Source organism: Falco rusticolus, chromosome 4 (genome assembly GCF_015220075.1).
Source record: "Falco rusticolus isolate bFalRus1 chromosome 4, bFalRus1.pri, whole genome shotgun sequence".
In the NCBI taxonomy this organism is placed as follows: Eukaryota; Metazoa; Chordata; class Aves; order Falconiformes; family Falconidae; genus Falco; species Falco rusticolus.
The window spans coordinates 73,698,423-73,719,549 of NC_051190.1; the positions used below are offsets into that span (position 1 = coordinate 73,698,423).

Genomic DNA, 21,127 nt, shown 5'->3' on the forward strand with positions numbered 1-21,127 from the left:
ATTGAATTTTCTACATTGCGAAATTTCAGCAACCTGTTACCTATTTCACTAGCTGTCAAGGTATAGTGTCAAGGACTGTGAAAGTTTATAATGCAAAATTAAAAACTCTGTATCCTTGTAGACTTGTCAAAAAGCTGCAAATCTGTTACAGGTGAAAAAAGCAAAGCATAATTAGATGCCTCTGTAATGTGAACAGTCTTTCTTTGCCCTTCACTTTTTTTTTTTTTTGTGTGTGTGTGTTGTGTGGTAAAAAGAAAAGAGGCAGCAGCATCTCTATGCAAAGCTAGCCCAAACCCCCATAGCAGCCTTGGTTTTCCATTGAGGTGCTGTGAAAGTTTATAGGTCTTCTAGTCAGCCTAAGGCCCTGCTCAGAAAGCAGTGATCTCCTCAAAGAAATAAAACAGGAGTATTTTTCTTGTCTAGTGTAGCCTTGGATTGAGGATGGCTGTTTCCTTTTGCCTGGTTCTGCAGCATAACCTGGGACTCCGTGTGCTGCTGAGTTTGATTCATTGAGAAGATTCACATAAATACTTGTTTCTGTTTATGATAAATCCAGGCTAACTCCTTTATTACTCTCTTGATGCTTTTGCCCAATTAAATTAAAAAGAGAAGCCAGCAACTTATCCCTGCCTACAAATCAGACAATAACCATTGATCAAAATTAACCCAGTCTAAAATATTACCATATAGAAACCAACCTAAGTAGACTTTTCATGTTGGGGGTGGGGAGGCAGGGGTGGATGGCTGTGTTTATTTTAAGGCTGAGTAAGAAGAGCAGCCTTAGACTGTGTCTTTGAGACTTGAGTGTGGTGAGCCCACAAACTGGTAGAGCAGTGGTTCTTGGTTCCCTGTCTGCTGATGTGTCTCTTGGTTTCAGTAATGCAAGGAAATCCGTTCTCAACACTCCCACATGATGGTTCCTGTGTTGCTGTGGCAGCAAAGCAGGGTGAGAGTTGGCTTTTGAAACAGGCACATGAGGGGATCTGCAGTAAAAAAATCAGGGCAGCGATTAGCACGTCACCAGATTCCTGCTTGTTCTTGCAAAGAGGTTGTCATCCTCAGCCCACTCGTCCCATTGCGAGCCCTCTTGAGCTAGCTTTGAATAAAAGAGGCATTGTGAATGTATTTGCCAGGGAGGCAGTCTCCCCTCCAGCACAGTGAAGAAATACTTCCACGTGCTCACCACACAGTTCACAAAATATCAAGCCCTTACCAAACTCTCATTAAAAACTTGGGGTGGGGGATGTGTGTCTGTGTGTGTGTGTTTCACAGAAACATCTGTTCCCCTGCAGTCACCTGGTTCTCTGCTGTTCCCATGTGTTATACTGTAGTGTCTCTGTCACACTTCCCTGAAGGAGCAATGTGGGAAAGAGCATGTTGGCTACACATGCCAGGCTCCTTGGCATGAGCAGTGTCTAGAACTGAGAAACTTCTCCCGTGTCTGCCCATGGTCTATTCCCTCAAACTCCAGGAGTGCTTGTCATCCTTTTTTCCCATAAAACTTTAGCCAGTCACGTTCCTACCTGACCCTGTCTCCAAATCTGGGCAGAAACCAGGCTGGAAACTGGAGGGGTCTGGTCACTTGAGGAACTTCACAGCTGGTTTTCCTACATTAAAGTTACCATTAAAGTGGTATTCTTGGAACTAAGTTTCATCACATCAGATGATTTGCATTTTTTATTATTTTTTTAAAGATCAAGTTCTGTGAAGGAAAGACTCTTTTTACTAGATGTGAATTGTAAATATCCATGTAGGACTTTTCAGACCAGATATAAGTAAGAATAATTTTAAATACCCTATTTTGCATGTTTTTTTGAAGCTGTCTTGTAAATTATGATTTTATTGTGTGTGTTCTGTTTAAAAACACAGGTTGATTCAATTGTCACAGCAGCGTATAAGGCTTGATTTACATCTCTGTTAATAAGCTGTCCTCACTAATGGTGCTTTAGAATCTTTCAAAAATCCCGGTATAGTAAAAGCCAAATTACTGCAAATGAAGCCTGTTAATCTGTAGAACATAGGTAGGATATGCAGTGCTATTCACACTTCTAATGCTGTTAACCTTGTGTTGTTCATGTTCTTGCACCTTAAAAGCTTGCTTCTCTGGGTGCTCATTTATGGTGTTCTGGCAGCTGGATGCAAGTAGGATCTAGAACCAAACTGCCTGGTAAACACTTTCTATGTTCTGTATGGCCTGTGGCACTTCAAAGTAAAATTGGATTAGCGTTAAGAGCTAGTTATTTTCTTTGTGCACTAACCTTTGAACAATTCAGAACTAGTTTGTTAGATTTATGCAGGCAGAACATTCAAAAATAGGAGCCTAACCTTACCCTCCAAATGTTGCTTGACTTTTTCCCAAAGGTGTGCTGCCGACATAGCAGCTGGAATCCCTGCAGCCTCTGGAATCAAGGGGTACAGGCTACCCCAGACTTGCTAAGGCTTGTGGTTTCTAAAGCAGCTTAACCTGGAATTGAAAAAGTCCTACAGTTGTCCTTTGCAGCACCAGTGAGCATTTAAAATAAAATTCTAGTGGAAAATTACTGTGTAAAAGCTAGCAAATATTTTACTGGCCATGATGAACATAATTAAACTAATTAAAAATCATCATCTATAGTCATTTAACATGCAAAAAACCACAAAGATTTTTGGAGTTAAGGTAGAATTTGCCTTTGGAGAAAAGGCAAAATGTATGTCATGGCCGCATTTAAGTGTACTATTTTTACTAGTTTTCACTTTAGGTATCTAAATAAATCATATCTCATTGCTGATGTGTTTCAAAAGGGTATAGATATACTCCACCACCGTTCATTACTGTGAGTGACAAATCTATTCTATTTGACTTTTTATTTTTCTTTTTTTTTCTTTTCTTTTTTTTTTTTTCCATAAAGCAATGTGCAGATCATCTTCTAGCACTTACTTAGCTGCTTAACCTATGGTTTCTTTAAGTGTTTGCAAGAGCCGTGTGAGTGTTAGATGCCTTTCTCATTGCAGCTTGCTCTGGCTTTACCTTGCAAACTGCAGCAACTGTCCCAGATGCTGAGTGCTGTCACACAAGCTAGGCCAAAGCTTCAGGGGGACAGGGTCCACCATGTGCCTTGCAGTTCTGGACAGGGTGGGACTCAGATGGGTTACAGCTATTCTGAAATTTCATCTTGTGGAAAGCAAACTGCAGAAGTCAGAGGGGATGGTATACCCCTAGGTTTTCTCCCAGCACAGAACTGGAACTGGGATCTGCCAAAGCAGTGCATGCAGACCCAAGAGCCAAGAAATTTCCTTTGGTCCCATAGCAGAAGACTGGAGCTGGTGTTTTTGCACAACCTAAGTGATTTCAGGGCACGCTGTTTGATGTATCTTCCCCTCACCCCCAACACCCTGCTGCTGGTTTTGATGCTTGCACGATGTGAAGGCAGTGCTTGCGTGAGTCACTCTGTGCCTCTGGGGGGAAGGAGGGAGGGAGGGAGAGAGGGATGTAATATTCCTGCAGTCCCTGAGCAGCATCAGAGCACAATGTGTGGGTAGAGAAATGTTTGTATCTCTTAGAGTCTGTCTTGAATGCTGCGAGGGGAGAAGGCAGAGCCTTGGATTTTTTATTTTTTTTTCTCCCCTCTCCACCTCACTCCCTTACCAGCTGGCTGACAGCCCTGAGATGGTGTGGTGAATGTGATATCTGTGGGAGGCAAGAGGCCAAGATGACCCAGTGGGCAGGAGAGCATGCCAGCTGGTGAGCGGAGCTGCCCTGTTTTGTGACCTAGCTCCACGGCAGTGTGGCTGCATACAGCCCTTGGACCACAGCGTCTTGGGACACAGCAGCAATGTAGTCCTGTGCAAATCAAATCCAAGGGAGCAGCCTGAAATACTCAATTATTTTATTTTTTTTTTTTTTTTGTCCTGACACTCCCACATCCAGGGGGAGATGATACTTTGCATATAAAAACCCCACATGTGTAGGAGGATCTTAAACTTGAACAGCCAGCTGCTGTAATAAATAAATGTAGCAAATGATCCCAAAGAGAAAGGGGAAATGGGAGTCAAAAGGCCAAGGTGTTCTGGCCCAGAGCAGATGTTGGCAGTATCTGGGGTGGACGTGCTGGAAGAGGAGTGAATCTTGGATGATGTCAATGAAGTGTGTAGGTCCAACAGTGGGGGATGGGACAACTCCCCCAGCAGAGCACTAAGGAAGCCCAGCTGCTCTTTGCTGTCTGTGGAGAACATAACTGTGTGCTGCCTCTGCTGCCTTACACCTCCGTCCTGAAGAATTTGGCAAATAAGGCAAGTGGAGTGATGGGTGTATCAGCGAGCAGGGCCTGTGGCATGGCGTAGGTGTTATTCTCTCACTACTGCACCAAGGAAAAAAATTCTCTGCATCTTGCTTCTCGTGATAACTTTTGGATCAATTTTAAGGCAAGTCTATGTAAAAGCAAATTGAACCAGTCAGTCTAGAGCTGACAAGAATTACTGGAATGTGATAAGGACTTATAAAGGAAGGTAAGTCCAGTATTCCGGGAGAAAAACCCTTATTTTTTTCAATACTTCAATGGGATGGAGGGGCAGCATTTGCAGACCTATGACTTTCCCATAAGCACCTCTCCTTGTTCTCATTACTTTGTTGCAGTGGATATAGATTGTCTACCTCTTCCCATGTCTTCCTGTCCCCTTCCATCCTACCCAAGCTGACAGACATGGCAGGTAACCGGGTGGGCTTCCCGCTGTGTTAGCTGTCTTTGCCTGTGGTATTAAAGTCCATTTACTGTTCACCCCAACTCAGCCCAGAGGCGCTTCCCTTCACAAGGATGCACTCATTCTTTTTTTTTTTTTTAATTTAATAGGAGGTGAATGTCCCACTGAACACAAAACCTTGTGTAGATCCTCTGCAAGCTAACAAACTGTTAGAATAAATGTATTCATAGGCTTTAATTTAACTCATGCAAAAACTAGATGCTGCCCTATCTTCATTACATTTTTTACCTTCTGTTACTGCACTATTTTTCTTTCCAAGTTTGGAGCTCCTTTTCCTAAATAGTGTCTGTGAATATCAGTTTCTTAAGAACCCCAAAACAAGAAGCAACCCCACTGCCATCTTAATAGACTTCTCTCATAATTCATCAATAGCTTTTAGCCCTTTTGCTTTTATGGATTCTATTAAAAATATTTAAAAACCCAGTAGCAGTAAAAATGCCAGTATAACACTGGTAAGCCTCATGGCTTGCTTTTTTAAGGCTTGCTCTTGTTCAGGGGTCATTCATGAATCCCTTGATATAATCTGTATGTTCAAGGGCCGTGTACAGAGCTTGGAAAACACTACCATGAAAACCAAAATTGACCAGTAGGGTGATTGCTTTTCTCAAAAGGGAGTAGGTCAAGTACCCATCTGTGAACTGTAGCTGAGTGATACGCAAGAGTAATTACTGCAGGCTGCCCACACAAAATGAGAGGAGTATGCTGCTTTTGTTGTGAGTCTCCTGGAACCTGTGTTTCTTCGCCCCAGCTATAGGAGCACCAGGACTCCGGTGTACCAAGGGACGTTCCCCCTACTCTGAACTTCATGATCATACCATGTTGCAGGTATTCAAAATACTGTGCTGCATGATTTGGTGGGCTTCTTTTAACTCTGGATTTAATTGATTTGGAAAAAGGTTTGGAGACTTCAGAACTGAGCTGCTACACTTGCTGGAATCAGTGTGCCTGCTGTCACTGCAGTAAGTGATCTAAAAAGGATGCATATTTTCAAGAGGACTCTTTTTGGGAGCAAAGTAGCAAAAGTTGCAGTGAAGTTGTTGAAAATGAGAAGTCTTGATTTTAAAAGTAATTTAAAATTTCTGTGCACTTTGTAGAATGAACTTCTAAAACCTGTTTTTCTCTGCAGATTGGTATAATCTCATGTGAAATTTGGGATGGGTTGTCCCAAAATTTTGCAGAGACCCAAAAGCAAAATATATGTTTGGTTAGCTGTGGCAAGTCTGCTGTGTAAACATATTTGCTATAATTTGCTATCACTGCTACTTAAATAAAAAGTAGTTTGAACAAGGCATATTGTTTTAGTGTAAATGCACTTATTTCAAGTTTTTAAATTTATCACTTGATTGAATTTATCTCTTGCAGAGCTTTCATTTTTTTCCTTTTTTAAAATAGTATACAGACATACAAAATAACTTTTATTATGATGTTAGGAAGTGATGGAGTCTTGGAGTGGGAGAACAGCAGGGCAAAGGTACCTAAATATGAAGCAAGGTGTTTAACAAACAGCTGTGAAAATCCTTAGCTGTGGTACTAAACACGTCATCTTGTCCAAGTTATTTCAGCAGTAGCTCATCAGGCCAAAGAGGTGGTGGTTTTATGCCAAAGGAGACTTAAGCACAGGAGTGGAAAATAACCCAGACTGGAATTCCTGGGTGAGACCGTTCAGCTGTGAGCACCATATTACGCTGTGCTAGGAACTTGGGCCAGGGAAGATGCCCTGCAACTACTCTGGTTGCCAGAGAGGCACAGCTGCCTTTTGCAGACTCTTTCCCCATGCCCTCTGATGTAGCCTCTGCATCAGAAATGAGAAAACTGTCGAGGCTAAGGCTGCATCTTCAGAGTCCAAGCTTTGTAACAGCTGATGTAACAGGCAGCTCCCAGAGCATTTTGCCAGGAAGCCCCTCGTAATTTGCAGAAAAGTGTAGGATGGTGCAAAAGTACCTTATGGCCCACAAAGCCATCTGCTTCTACCACTGTCTGTGTTGATGGCAAGTTTAGCGCTGCATCCCTAAGTGAATCATGAAATCTCACCCATTATGTTTCACAGGTGCTATTTGATTTTTCTAGAAGTCCTTTCCACCAAGAGAATTGGAATGGTGGCTCTAGAAAATAATGTTTACTGAGATTCCTAGCTGAAAAGCAATTTTAAGAAATTCCACCCACCTCACTGCAGTTTTAACCTGTCAGTAACAAAAATGAATTTAAAAAGCAACTTCCAAAGTAGACAGCAATATTTTATATGTAAGCATGCCCATGTAAAAGAATACAAAATATATTTTGCTTGGCTTTGGTACTGCAGGTAACATAAGAATCACCATATTTTAAATGAGTGTCTGTATACTGTGAGTGTCTATACTTAGCTGAGTTATAATCTTGCATGTTATGTACTATTTACGATCCCAAGGATACTGTGGTCTATGTGAATATAACCATGAAGTAATTTTAGCCCAGTTTTAATATTCATTTAATGGCTAGAAAGATGAACTTAAAGTTCAGATAGTAAAGGTTGTTTAATTCACATTAGCTATTAATGATTGTTACTTGCCACACTTTTTCTTTATTTGACTACCCGCTCAGATGGGAGTATCTGATTGAATGATCCAAAGCCAAAGTTAAAATCCTTCTTGCTCACATTGAACAACTTGGCATTAGTGTAACAGCCGTTTCTTGCAGCAACTCTAGTCCGCAGATATGCTGTTTTACATTGCCATTTAAGGCAACTTGATTTTTAATTATTTTGTCTCTCCTATACTTCATCCACATGTATGTGGGTAGAGGATGTTAATGTGCCCGTATAATTCTGTTGTGACTACGTAGAACAGGAACTATTACTGTTTTGCTGCGCTGTGTTGTCTGATACTGTACTGGAGCAGTGGACTCAAAGTCCTTCTCTCTTTGTAAACATCTAGGCAACTCAGCTGATTGTCAGCATCCTTGGAGTAGACGTGCAATTCCTACTGGATGAGTGCTGCTAGATCTCCTAACCTCTCTGCTTTGTATGCTCTTTAACACAATGCATATTGTGCACTGCCAGCTGATGGCTGAAAGTTTGTCGTGCTAGTGTGGTAGCACAAGGCCGCCTGGGAATTTGGACTGGCTTTGAGCAATAATAGCAATCTGCTGTCCTTTTCCCTTAAGTAATTTTGTAACCTCAGGAGAATAACTGACCGCTTGAGTTAGTAGACCAGTTGTTGAAATAAATACATCAGCTTTCCCGTAAAACTGCTTGCTGCGGATTGTGAGTGTGTGTATGTACACACATCCACTGGGTTATGTGGTTAGGTTTTTTTCCCAGGGCCTAATGTGAGGCGACAAAAAAAAAAAGTGGAGAACAGTTTTGATTTAGAACATATGCTCAGCAAAGCAGGAAGAGTACCTTATTTTTGTATTACAGAATGTTAATTTCCCAAATCCCAGGACCTGTTGAAATTATCTGAACTTTAAAATTATGTGTACAGTAATTCAGAAAAGTGGATGTCAAATACAATTATATGTAGTGTGAAGTGATACTGAATGTATTGCTAAAAATTGATGTTTATAATTTCCTAAAGCTGTTAAGTTTCAGAAGGCAAGATGAGGATTCCTTATCTCTATTTTGCATATTTACAAGGTGGTTAGCACTCCTGTAGTGCTCACTGGAATTGTATTTATGACTAAATGTGGTAGAATAGGCTTTAAATTTATTGGGCTGGTCCTTTACAGTATTGGTTAACTCTTGTATACTGTTATTTTTATTAGTAGTTCCATTGTAAATGTGAGAACAGAATTAATTGCAAACAACAAAAAATATTATACCCCTGTATGAAATACGTATTTCCTTAACTCCCAGAAAGTATCTGTAAATTTCTTTTTGCATTGGGTTTCAGGGCAGCGATACGGACTGGTAGTGTTGAGGAAGCTTCTAAGTAAATGCTGTTGGTGTGATTAGCTGTACCTTGTATTTTCAGTTTAATTTAGCATACATACATGTGTGCATGTATGCATAATATACATGAGCCCTTCATCTGCTAACCTTATATTCTTCTTAGGCCCAACATAATAGAGCATATTTTGCCCTTTCAGAAGTTGGCTATTGGTCTTGTATATGTACTTTTTCATTTGCTTCCCAGCACATTCCCCATCTGTTAATGCAGATTCTGTATATAAGTTTAGCATCTGTATGATTTTGTTATTTAGAAATTCCTTCCTCTTTCTTCCTCTTTAAACATTGTACGCAGTAGATCACTTTCCAAACGTACAGCTCTTTGTTTAAACCAGTATAATGCTTTAAAATGCTTACTTAATGCATAGACTAAATGGCCTGCAATATTCAAGTTGCTGTCTGCACCAAGGAAGCAGAGCGTGCCACTGGCATGTTTTCAGTTCTACGTATCTGCTTGATAATGGGAAAGTGGATTTATTTGTCAAACTGAAAATGCCAGCGGCCCTTCATGGTAGTGTTCTTCTAAACAGATGTGTGTTTTGCAGCACGAGTATGAGAAACAGAAGAGGTAAAATGAAAAAAATTGAGGGGTTCGGCACTGTGGGAGAGAGCTTGAGCAGAGTGATGTTTACAGCTATAATTTATGCCAGAGTGTAAGCAATAACCTTCTTCTGTTGTCAAATGAACAAACCAGTAAATAATATGAGCATTTGTCAGTCCAGTACTCTCTGACTGGACTCTTTTAGGTAGGCCACATGTGGACATATAATGTTTAATATCAAATGTACTTATTTGAAGATACTTAGCATTACATGGGATTTTTGATTTAGCACAGTGATAGAAAATATACTGAAATCACAATACCAATGTAATTTGCACTTAGGAAATGGCAGTAACATTTCAGTCACACCATCAATGTGTGATACATGTTGCTGGTCTCTGTAATATGCTCATCCATCATGATGCTGGGCATCACCAGCCACCAAGAAGGAATGCATGGGTTGAAACCAGCTCAAGCCCATTGCTGTCTTCGAATTTATTTATTTCTGTTGTTAGTTGTTCAGTTTTTGTATTCTAGGCTGAGCTGAGCTGTGTATGTACCCTGTCTCCATGCTGGTCTGGGAGACATTCTCTTTTAATGAACATGGGAGAAAGATTTGGTCCACTCCACTCTGGTGTAGTCAGTTGATATACTGAACTGACAGCTGCTCATCAAAAACAAACCCTCGGGTCCCATTTGTGTTGAGGTAGTCAGCTCTGTAGCAGCTGCGGTCAGTCACACCCTGCCTTATTCCCTGGGCTCCAGGGCATGTCGCCCTTGCTTATCTCCTCTCAGCCTTCCTCCATTGTTTATTGGCTGGTCACAGCATTTTACATTCAGATTTATCTCTAAAGAGAACAGATAATTCACTGATTTTCTTTGATCAGCCATTTCTGCTGTGGTTCACTGGTTTGTTAATATTCTGATTTGTGAACCCTGTGAGTCCTTCAGCAGAGTGCTATTCCCTTGAGGCCCCCGTTAGGCAGGCAATTATACAACCTAAATGAACATGCTTCTCCAAGTCACACATTCCCAAAGCCTGGACGACGTACTCCAGGTTGAAAACCTTTGCCTTCTAGCTACAGTGCAGTGGTAGTCATAGTATCATTTAGGTTGGAAAAGACCTTAAGGTCACCAGGTCCAACCATTAACTCAGGACTGCCACGTCCATCACTAAACCATGTCTCTAAGTGCCACATCTACATATTTTTTTAAACACATACCGGGATGGTGATTCCACCACCTCCCTGAGCAGCCTGTTCCAATGCTTGACCACCTTTTCAGTGAAGAAAATTTTCCTAATACACAATCTAATCCTCTGCTGGTGTAACTTGAGGCCATCTCCTCTTGTCCTGTAGCTTGTTATCTGGGAGAAGAGACCGATCCCCACCTGCCTACAGCCTCCTTCCAGGCAGCTGTAGAGAGCGGTAAGATCCCTGCTGAGCCTCCTTTTCTCTGGGCTAAACAACTGCAGTTCCCTCAGCCGCTCCTCATAAGCCTTGTGCTCCAGACCCTTCACCAGCTTCGTTGCCCTTCTCTGGACACGCTCCAGCACCTCAAGGTCCCTCTTAATGTCCAGATCCCTCTGCAGGGATATGGTTCTGCAAGTCATGGGACTCTGATAAGCATCACCGGGAATCAGAGCTACAAGATGATCAAGAAATACAAGGATGTGTTCCGGTGCTCTTCCCAATCGTGGAAAGCAATATAAGCTGGATGAGCAGTGTATCGAAACCCTGGTCACTGTTGCTTTGAGTTTTTTATATAAAATGAGTCTGTAAGAAAGATGAACGTTTTATGTGTAACTATTACTGTACTTTCCAATTAACGATTGTGAATTTGTGAAAGAGCAAATAATTTCTGATTTGCATAATTGACTTGCAGTGTAGGGGAATAGAAAATATTTTTTTTAAATTCACAATTTTATTCTGATTAGAATTTTTTCTCATAAAATCTTAACAGCCCTAAAATTAATCCCCTGCCAAGAATTAAGATCACCATGGCTGTTATGATAATTTAAACTGAAGCAAGCTTTGGTTGCTGAGTCAGTTGTTAAGTTTTGCGTATATATGCAGTCATCACAGCTGAAATATAGACAGTACAGCAGCCTGGTTCAAAAATATTAATTGAAAAATTAATTGACTTGGATAGAGAAGGCTTCTTCTGTGTGACTGAGATTGGATGAAGGAGTAAACGAAGGGTAATGACAAATGGCCCTGTGTCATGCTGGGGATGCTTTACAGTGTTAGGATGAAGGGAAATGTAGCAGCTCCTGTTTGAAGTCTGTATTCATTATCTAGAAGATGACCTAGATCACAGGTTAGTTAATTTATTATTTTTTTAATTACTCTAAATGAGGAAATACAAACATTGTTTTGAACAGAAAAATCTCAAAAACTTGGAAACATAATAAATATTTTTGAAGGATAAGGAAGTTTCAGTATAGACGAGTTGGGGGAGGGGGGGATTAACCCTAGTGCTATAGTTAGGAGAAAACAGCAGTCATAGTAACTGGCATGTAGAGGTGTCAATGAAAGCATGCTTTTTATTATAGGGTCAGGAGGAACCAACCGTAACCTCCCTCCACCCAGACAGAAATGCCAGCTGTGGCTGTAAACCCTGCACAGTGCCCTTGTGAAATTCCTCACTGCTCCCAGCAAACCCTTCCCTGGCATTGTCACTAGCATCCTATGCTCATGGAGAAAGGAGATTTTACTGCTGCAGTGCCAGTATGCACTGGTAGAGGTACTGTAGTCAGGAAGTTATTTGGGACTAATGCAGAATAAACGTCTATTGCATCTGTTCATGCCAAGTACTGACCTAAAGCTTGTGGTACAGGTGAGCTGACCTAATTGCCCGTGAACCAGCAGGGGTGGTCCCCATTCCCTTCTTTTCCTCTGCCAGTGTTGTACTTGGCCAGAACACTTCATGCCTCTCCGCCCCCACACTTGCCCTTTCTGCTGATTTTGGCTTCAGCAGTTCAACCTGATAATCTGGGAACAAGCCATTCATTTTGTTAGGCTGGTGCTGTGCTGGGTTAGGAAATGGAACCAACACAGTGACAGGTCCAAGCAGCAGCAGAGCAGCACAAGAGAAGGAGCAGGAGTCCCCAGCCAGGCTATGGAGGTGGGAGGGGAAGGAATGCTTCTGGTTTTGCTCTGGAGTAGCTGAGCAGCAGTGCTGCGCTCTGCAGAGTTCTCTGCTTTGGCTGGCTGGGCTGGAGGAATGAGATTGTTAACCATGTGTAGCTTTACCTATGCTTAATTTTTCTGTCTGCCAGCTGGGGATAACCTCCTCGAGGAGTGAAGTGAAAGTGAATTGACTATTTATATATTTGAAAAAAGAGAACGTGCAAGTACCTAGATAAAATGTTAATGTAAGAATTTGCCTCTGCCTGTATTAGCTTACATTAGTGGACCACGAAGTTGAGAGTGGAAGTCTGCACTGCAGAGTGCGGTGGAAATGTAGAGAGGCAATTGAGTTGGGTTTATTTGAGTTATTAGTGGTTTGTTTAAAAAAACCCACAAAAATAAACCACAAATAATAATACACTTCCAAAGTGACATCTAGCTTTGCTTTCACAACAGGTTTTGGAAATAAGTGGAGATTAAACCTAAGATTAAAGCTACCTGGAAATAAGCAAAGAAAAGTGCTTGTATCCTTGCTGCCACATTGCATATACACTGGTTCACTTAAACATAGCATACATCTGCTTTAAATTGTTTTCATCAGATGCATACTATTTTTAATAGAGTTAGGAATAAGTTGTTCCAAGAAAATATAACACATCCATTCATGGCTAAGCAAATCCAAGCTTTCCCTTTCTGCCCTCCCCCAAACTAGACTGGGGATGCAGTAGGTATAAAGTTGGCTTAAAACCCCTGTGAGCTGTGCAGCAGCTGAGCTAAATGTGGTGTTATCCTCAGAGCTGATGTTGCAAAATCAGCTGCGGTCTTGTTTGAGTCAGTGGAGAACTCTAATGCTCAGCAACTGAAAAATATCAGTGCATTATCTTTTCATTCCATATTGATCTCCAAACAGAGTTTCAAAGGACTCTATTAGGAAAAAAGGGAGGTTTTAAGCAGGGATTACTTTTTCATGTCTTGTAAAGAATGCATTATGCGTGTGGCAAGCTAAAGCTTTGAAACTCAACTTCCATCTGCGCTCCATGACAGTATCTTTATATAATTCCATGTCTGAAAGACAAGGTTTGGAAATAAAATTAGTTTGTGTCATGCACAGTTCCTGTAGAGATCAAAAGCAGACCTGTTAATGCAACTATTGCTATTCATGAGTTTCATAGCCACGTGAGTTTCAAGTTAATTATAAATGCTTGTTTAATCACTTAACAATAGGGTATCAGAGACTCATCTGGGCATTATGCATATAGCTCTCACTTTTTTTAATTAAAGCAAATTCCTACTTTTTTTTTTCCAATAAATTAATTTTGGTGGTAGTGCTCTAGGCTCTAGTGGGTCAGGACATGCAAATCCTCTTTTAAATGTTGGACGGTTGTGTGATGAACGTCTTTATTATCCTTTGACTGCCCCTTCCTCCTCTTTGAGTATATGGTCATGTAGTAGCCTGGTTGTCACTGGGCATGACATATATTGCTCTAGTTCTTGTACCAGAGTTCCTTTTGTGATGTTTTATTAACATTTGTGTACATTATCACTAGGAAATAATGTATTTTGAGATAAGCTAATGTATTTATGGTTTTAGTTTCTAAATGCTTTTTTTTAATAGATTTTAATCCTGAAGAGGCAAGTAGGGCACCTGTCTGACCATCGTTTCACAGACCACTGTGCTCTATTTGAATATTAAGGCTTTAGTCTAATTATTTTAATTAAAATAAACCATTTCAGCCCCCCGGAAATTAAATTCTTGTGTACTAGAGGAACCAGTCACAGTGCCAGCAATGCCTGAAGGCACTTGCAGCGGCAAGGAATGTTAGATGAGAAATGTAGATGAATCAAACTGTGCTGCAGAGAAGGGTGAAAAAGCCTCAAGTGCCACCTGAGAGCAGCCTCCTCTATGACCCTGGATCCTGCTTGTCTGCTGAGATGAGGTGAACAAGATGCATTGACTCGTTATTGCAGAAGGGCTTCTCTGTGCCAGCCAGGAGACTGGGTTATGCAGCTCCCATTGTATCAGATCTCTACTGGTTCTGAGGAACAGCAAGGTGGAGGAATAAAAGAAAAACTCAGAAATCACAGTCAGTTGTGCATTTGGGGAAAAAAGTTCCTTTTTAACTTCCGAGGTGTGAGTTAATTGTAGTCATCACACTACAAGTGCTCAGTGTGCTGAGGACAATACTGATAGTCTTCCAGCTGACCTATAAAGCAGAAATGTGTGTAGCAAATTTGGATTGCAGTGCTAAAAAGAAAACACTGCAGACAACTATTTGGGCTGTCTTCATAAATGTTCTAGAATTAAACATTAATTGCAAGCCTTAACTAAGCACCTAGAACTAAAATTAGAGCTATTAAAAAAAAAAAAAAGAAAATAAATCTTCCCATAGTCTGTCAGCACAAGTGAATCTGCCATCCAGTCAGCTGTTCTCTTGTTGCAAAGAAATGACATCCGAGTTTGCTTCAGCTCTGTGTACAGCTGTTGGGTCATGCTGTATCTCTGTCAGCAAGACTAAAGGTCCTCAGCTGACATTTTTTTGCAGTTTCCCTGTTATACACAGTGATCCAGCCTTCTCTTACAGTAACTGGAGAGGTTGGGTTCTTCAGATGGCCAGTCCTAATGCTGCTTCCCTGTCCCCTGGATTTTTATGTGTCTCTTCTCTGAACCCCTCTCCTTTCTAAATTCTTGAAGTGTGGGCCTGAGAACCAAGCCCTCTTGTGTGGTCCTTGCTAGAGTTTGGCTGGTAGTACTGTGGACAGAAGGTAAGGATCTTTCTGCTTGATGCTAGGGACTGTAGCAGCCCTAGTATTATCTTGAGAATTGCTGAGCAGGCAATGAGCAGAAGCAGACCTCCCGCATCCCACCCTCTGCATGGTTGGGTTCCCTGGACATCAGTGGCAGACACTCACCCCAGTTGAAACCTTGGTCACATGTGGTGGAGGGGAAGGCTGTGTAGCACCAATGGTTTTCCTGTAACGTCGACCAGAGCCTGTTCTGAACAGAGGGTGTAATCATCTCTGCAGTGACTCTTCCACAAGCCCACCTATTTTGTCATTTGAGGTGGTACTTCTGAACTTACTTTTCAGGTGGTGACATCAATAAAGATCAGAATCTGTGTGCTTCTGGAGGGATTTTACATACATGTTTCTTTTTTCTTTACATGAACTTTGCTACTATTTTGAAGCATGGTTGTCGGTAGAGCCTTCTTGATGCAGTACGTTAGAAAGATACGATGGTATGTAAATGCTTGAATTGGCATCTGTGGCTAGGGGATGGAGAACACTCCTTTTTCTATGAAAATGTTTTCCTTTAGATTAATGAAAATCCTATTGTTGAGCAGTGACCTTGCACATGGACAAAAGGTTAAGAGGCAGAAAGACTTACCCATTTGGCACGTAGGATTCAAAATCAGGCATGTTGTCAGTCAGCTCAGTCAGAGCGGACAATACAATTTTAAACAAAGTTCATAATGGCATTTTTTAAATGAGCTGGAAGTTTTCTTTTTCTAATCAAAACCTAGATAATTTAAATATCTCTTTCTTTGGTAATATCCTGACTTTGTCCATGGATAGGGGACTCCCAGAGGAAAAGATAAGTGATAACAGTGGCCTGTGTCAGCCCATTCCCAAAAGGGATCATCTGTCCAGCCGACGTCAATGGGAGTCTGCCTGACAGAGGGGTTTGTGCACAGAAACCATATTTCAGGATTGGGATCCAAATAAGATTGTGATCTTTGACTTCTAACCTGTGTCATAAATTTTCTCTGTTTATTTCAGTATTTGAGATCTGACATTGTGCCATCACTTAGATTGCTTAGGTTTTTCCTTTCTATGTAACATTACTGGCTTTTAAAAAACAACAACAACAAAACCCAAAGCAAAACAATACTTTTCAGGAGTTTGGTTGTAGAAGACAGCGTTGATGATACCAGGAAGGATAACCTTCAGGATACTGAAGGAAACTGTTCCCAAACTGGGAGTTCACGGTAATATAAAGACGAGTTGTGAGTCTAAGAGGAGTTGCAACTGCAGAAATAGTTGTCTTAAGGTTACTTGTATTTCAGAGGAGGCAGTGTGGTTCATAAAGCAGATGGTACAGGAAGGATTGCTCAGAAAAAGTTTAGACTTAGTAAAATCTCAAAAAATCAGATTAAGGAGACAGATGGGCTTCTTGATTAGAATGCTAAAATGCAAGGGATTTTTTTTTGTCTTTTTTTTTATTTAACTTTCCCAAATTATAACCTTGGAGTTGCTGGGGTCTTTTTTTTTTATGTAGTTGACAATAAATGTAGTACTAGAAAACTGGGAGGGAGTTAAACTTAAGCAGATGTTTTCACTTTAACTAGTAGTTTTGGTTTGTGCTCATTTAAAAAACAAGATGTGATTTCTGAGAGAAGACAAAGGACTATAAGAACTATAAGAAAAGAGATTTAGGCTAGACTTACTTGCTTGAGCATATACATGCAGCAACCTTGATCTCTATGTGGAATGTATGCCTGTATGTGCTGTTTTCCCATTAACCTTTTCCCACTTTGCTTTGGGATTCTTGAAGCAGAATTGCAGGGCTTCCCAGATGGCTTGCACTATTTAACGTTTGTGAGTGACCTGTTCCTTGCTGCACTTTCAGAGAGGGGGAAAGTATTCTTGCACATACAGACAGGCTATCTGCCTGTGGTTTTATCTGCTGGAAATGAATGGCTATTATAAGTAGCTTTTGCTTTGGACATGAAATATTCCTATAGAAATACAATGCAGGGCACTTGCTAGTGGTGCAGGCAAATTATTCTGGCTCTACCTGTGCTCACTGTATTGCAAGCCAGCAGGGAACCATGTGCCAGACAGCCCAGGTCTGAAAGAGTCACATTCACACCACACTGGTCAGGACCCAGGTATGTTAGACAGGGCTGTTGGCTCAGGTATAGCCTGTCCTGAATGTGGCTGGCCTGTCTGGGGAGGTTGGAGAGATCGCAGCTGTCTCGGGTGAATTCATCAGCCCAGAGCCTGTCACCTTGGCCATCCCTGCTTTGCTCTGCAGTGAGGAAACATCAGCACTGTGCACCTTGATGTCCCCTTCCTTCCTCCAGGACCTCACCGGTAGCACAGAGCAAGGCTCCTTCAGAACTTAGTGATGGAATATTCCCATTGTAGTAAATAATAGAAAGCACAGCAGTATCACAAATCTGTGGAAGAATGAGGCACGCTTCTCTGTAGCAGTTCATGTTCTTGGAGTTCATCTTCCACAGTTCTTTCAGTTCCCTGCCTCCATCATGTTCCCCACTTGCTGCAGATGTCATTCCTTCTTGGAGTCCATGTGTCTTTAATTCTGTGTGAGCTCCTTGCTGTGGTAGGCTGTACAACTCAAGAATAATGTATCTGCTTGATCCCCACTGTTTTGCTTGGAGTACCAACTAAAATGTTTGCCAGATATTTTAAAGACTCTATTCATTAGCTAATAATGAGTCTTCTAAGCAGCTTTATCTAATTAAACACTTCTTTTAGTATACCTCATGCTTCAGTCTAAGACCTCTCTTAATTTGAGGTCAGACTGATCTTGGATCACTTGCTGTCCTTACTCTGCTCTCTCCTTTCATCAGTCCCTCTGTTCTTCACATGCCTGAGTATCTCCTATATTCTGAAACTTGCTTATTGCTTTAAGTTTTCATAGCAGTCTGTCTTTATAGACTGTTCTCATCCCTCCCACTGTTTGAGAGGAGGTTTTGTTCAACAACTTCTCTCCACTTTAAAGCTTGTGATCATTATGTTGCTGTGGAAATTACTGTGATAATACAGGTTTAGTGTTTGTGACTTCACTGCTGCATTAGGTAAGAAGAAAAAGGTGCTGTTGCATGGGAAAAAGCCCTGAATTAAGCAAGTTACATACATTTCACAAGTATGTCAGGGAAGATTAAACATGAAAAGGCACTGGGGTTGTTCAGGCTGCTAGGACGTTCTCTATCTTCTCAGGAAAAAACAAGTCTAAATATTAAGAAGAAGGAGAAAAAAAGCCCAGTGTCTGATCTAGTGACGGTGGTTTGGAACAATAGTTCCAGTCTGTTGGTCTTCAGGGCATCAGTCTTCCATCTTGGATGATGGCCTTTGTCATTTCCATTTGGAAACAGGATTTTGGAAACCCTTATCCTTCCTTATCAGAAAGGGAGAAGGATGCAGACAGAAGCTTTTGTATAGCTATAGAGTGAAGGATAGAGGAATTTCCTACTGGAGGTATCCATGGCTAGCTCTCTTGTTTGGGAATAGAGAGCTAAGTATGTGTATACAAGAAAATTTTTGTTTATCAGTCTTTGTCTCTTGATCAATTTTAGTATTAGGCTCTATTCTAGAATTTTGGATGCCTATAAGGAATTAAATAATTTGGTACCTCTGTTGTTTTCTTATCCTCTTCCTTGATTAGTATTTAATAATACTACAGAGCTCCTTGGTTCTTTCTTTATGTGGTTGTTTTAGAAAAGGCTAAACTTTCATGTTACTGAAATTGCTAACCACAATGTTCAGCTTGTCCTGTTCCCTTGCTTTTTCTTTAATGCATAACCCATTATTCTTAACTGCATCTGTTCTTCAGCATTCTTTGCTAGGCAATTCAAAGTGGGAAACATGAACAGCACAGTTATCTGGCTTTGGATCTAAGCGTATTGTTCCTGCACATTTTGAAAATAAAAACTTATATTGCTTTTTGCCCTCACATTTGTAAATATGTGTACAGTTTGTAAATACGTAAACACATATGCGTTCCTCCTTTGATTAATGAGGCTGCCTTTCACATGCACAAGATTTCACAAGTTGCTTGGTGGTCAGGGTAAGGTTTCTAAGGAGGCATTCTCTGCATGCGCACCAGAGTGTATGGACACCGTTTTTCAGTATATGTTTTTTTCTTTGACTACTAAATGCAAAACTGGGAACAAATCCAGAATCTTTAATAGCTAGAATGTATTTCATGCTGATCCCCTCTAACTTGGCATCCTCCGTTGCCAAGTTCTAAAGTGCGGGCTGCAATGATGATTAATTTCTCTAATGGGGTTTTTCTTCAGGACTGCCTGATATTTATATTTTCTGTACTGTAGGATTCAGACAGAAGGTCTCCACTTGTAAAAGGGCCCGATGTCTTTCTGGCTGAAATGCCCTTAGGACGGATGTGCTGATATTTTTGTTTTAGATCCTGACATCCTTTTAAAATTTTATATTGTTACAGCATGTTTCTCAGCATCTCTGTTGTGTCATTTCACTATTGAAATTCACAACAGAGATTTTGTTAAGTTCTTTGCTGTTGTTCTTGCTGGTTTTGTCTTGCTCGCTCAGGGTTTACACCAAAATAAGTTCTTAAAATCCTAATGCACAGTAATGATATAACAGAACTGTACCACCAGTACTCTTCTGGGAAGATCAATGTATTGTTTTTAAATATATATGAAAAGGAGGTCATGGTCTCTTTTCTGGGCAGCCCATGAAGAAATGAGTTGGATGTGGAGTGTGAGCATCTTGCTTATTAGGGGCTGAATTCCCCTGACACAAAAAGGGAGTTCGCAAAATTTTGTCTACTACCTTGGGGAATGGAGTAAGCTGAGGTAGGGGACTTCATGCAAGAAATCAGAGTTTCCAAAGATGAGGGTGAGAACAAGAGAAAGGGGGAGAGTGGGAGAGCAAAGAGGGAGCTAGGTTCTTATTTAGGAGAACAAGGTGACTGTAAGCGAAAAAATCCAAGGAGTGGCTTGGTGGAGGCATTGGACCGTTGCTGGGTCTTTTCAACACAGCATTTCGTTTAAGTCTAGTTACTGAAGAAAGGCAACAGCTGCTACTTTAGAGCATGAGGGAGAGGAACTATTGGAGGGGCATAAAAATAATAGTAGATACAGAGGAATGCTTTCCAGAGGGACTGTCTTGCACAAGCCACTCCACTTTATGTAACAAAAGCCTGGTGACACAATACATGGTTTAGTCGTAGGAGTGCCCCGGAGTGGACCAATATTGTACATCTGGAAACATTTAAACAAGTAATTTGTTTCTGGAAAAATGGCAAATTACTCAAGGAAAATGTAGTCCATTGTGTTTGCTTCTGACTGCATGTCTACAAGATGTATGATTCTCCTGACGGCCTTAACCATGACTTCTTTGCTTCTCGTACCCAGCAGTTGTGTGTGGTAGTATCAGGGCAGACAAGCAGGTATCACTAGGGGCTGTGACATTTTTGCCCCTTCAGAAAAAGGGCCAGTGGACAGGGAGGCAGGGGAGGAACTGCTGGCTCTCTGCATCCCACCTGGTTGTCCTGTGCTTTGAAGACAAGGACCTGAACCTGTGGGATTTCACTCTTTGGTTAGACGTCACCAGGGAAGTCCTGTGCCAGCTGGGGCAATCTTTCCTACCAGGTTTCAAAACCTCTGACTGTAACACAGCCCACTGTTGCCCACTTTCTTTCTGGGCTTCTGTGACAGCACTTTCCTGTGTTCCCTTGCTACACAAGGAGAGAAATGCTATGGGGAAGGGGAGAGGGAGCACAGCCCGCTTGCAGCCTTTCCCTCTCCCCACTGCTGATGGAGAAGGCAGGCTGGAGCAGAGGCATAGCAAGGCAGGGACCTTACAGAGTGACGATGCTGTGCTATCTGTGACTAATGTGTGATGTTTGATAGCACACACATTTAGAATTATGATGCTACTGTGAGATTCACTTGGTACCTGTTGTGTTAAAGGGGGATGGAGTAATTTAGCAGGAAATAACCCCCTCCCTCACAACAGTACCCATCAAAGGGAATGTTGACTGCCCCTGGTGATGTTCTGCCCAGTTGCATG

The 21,127-nt window shown here is 41.3% G+C and overlaps 1 protein-coding gene across 3 annotated transcripts in view; it reads left to right on the plus strand.

Moving 5' to 3' along the window:
* Positions 1 to 21,127, plus strand: part of FAM171A1 (family with sequence similarity 171 member A1) — a 90,465-nt gene that overhangs the window by 31,130 nt on the left and 38,208 nt on the right. The window lies entirely within an intron of this gene.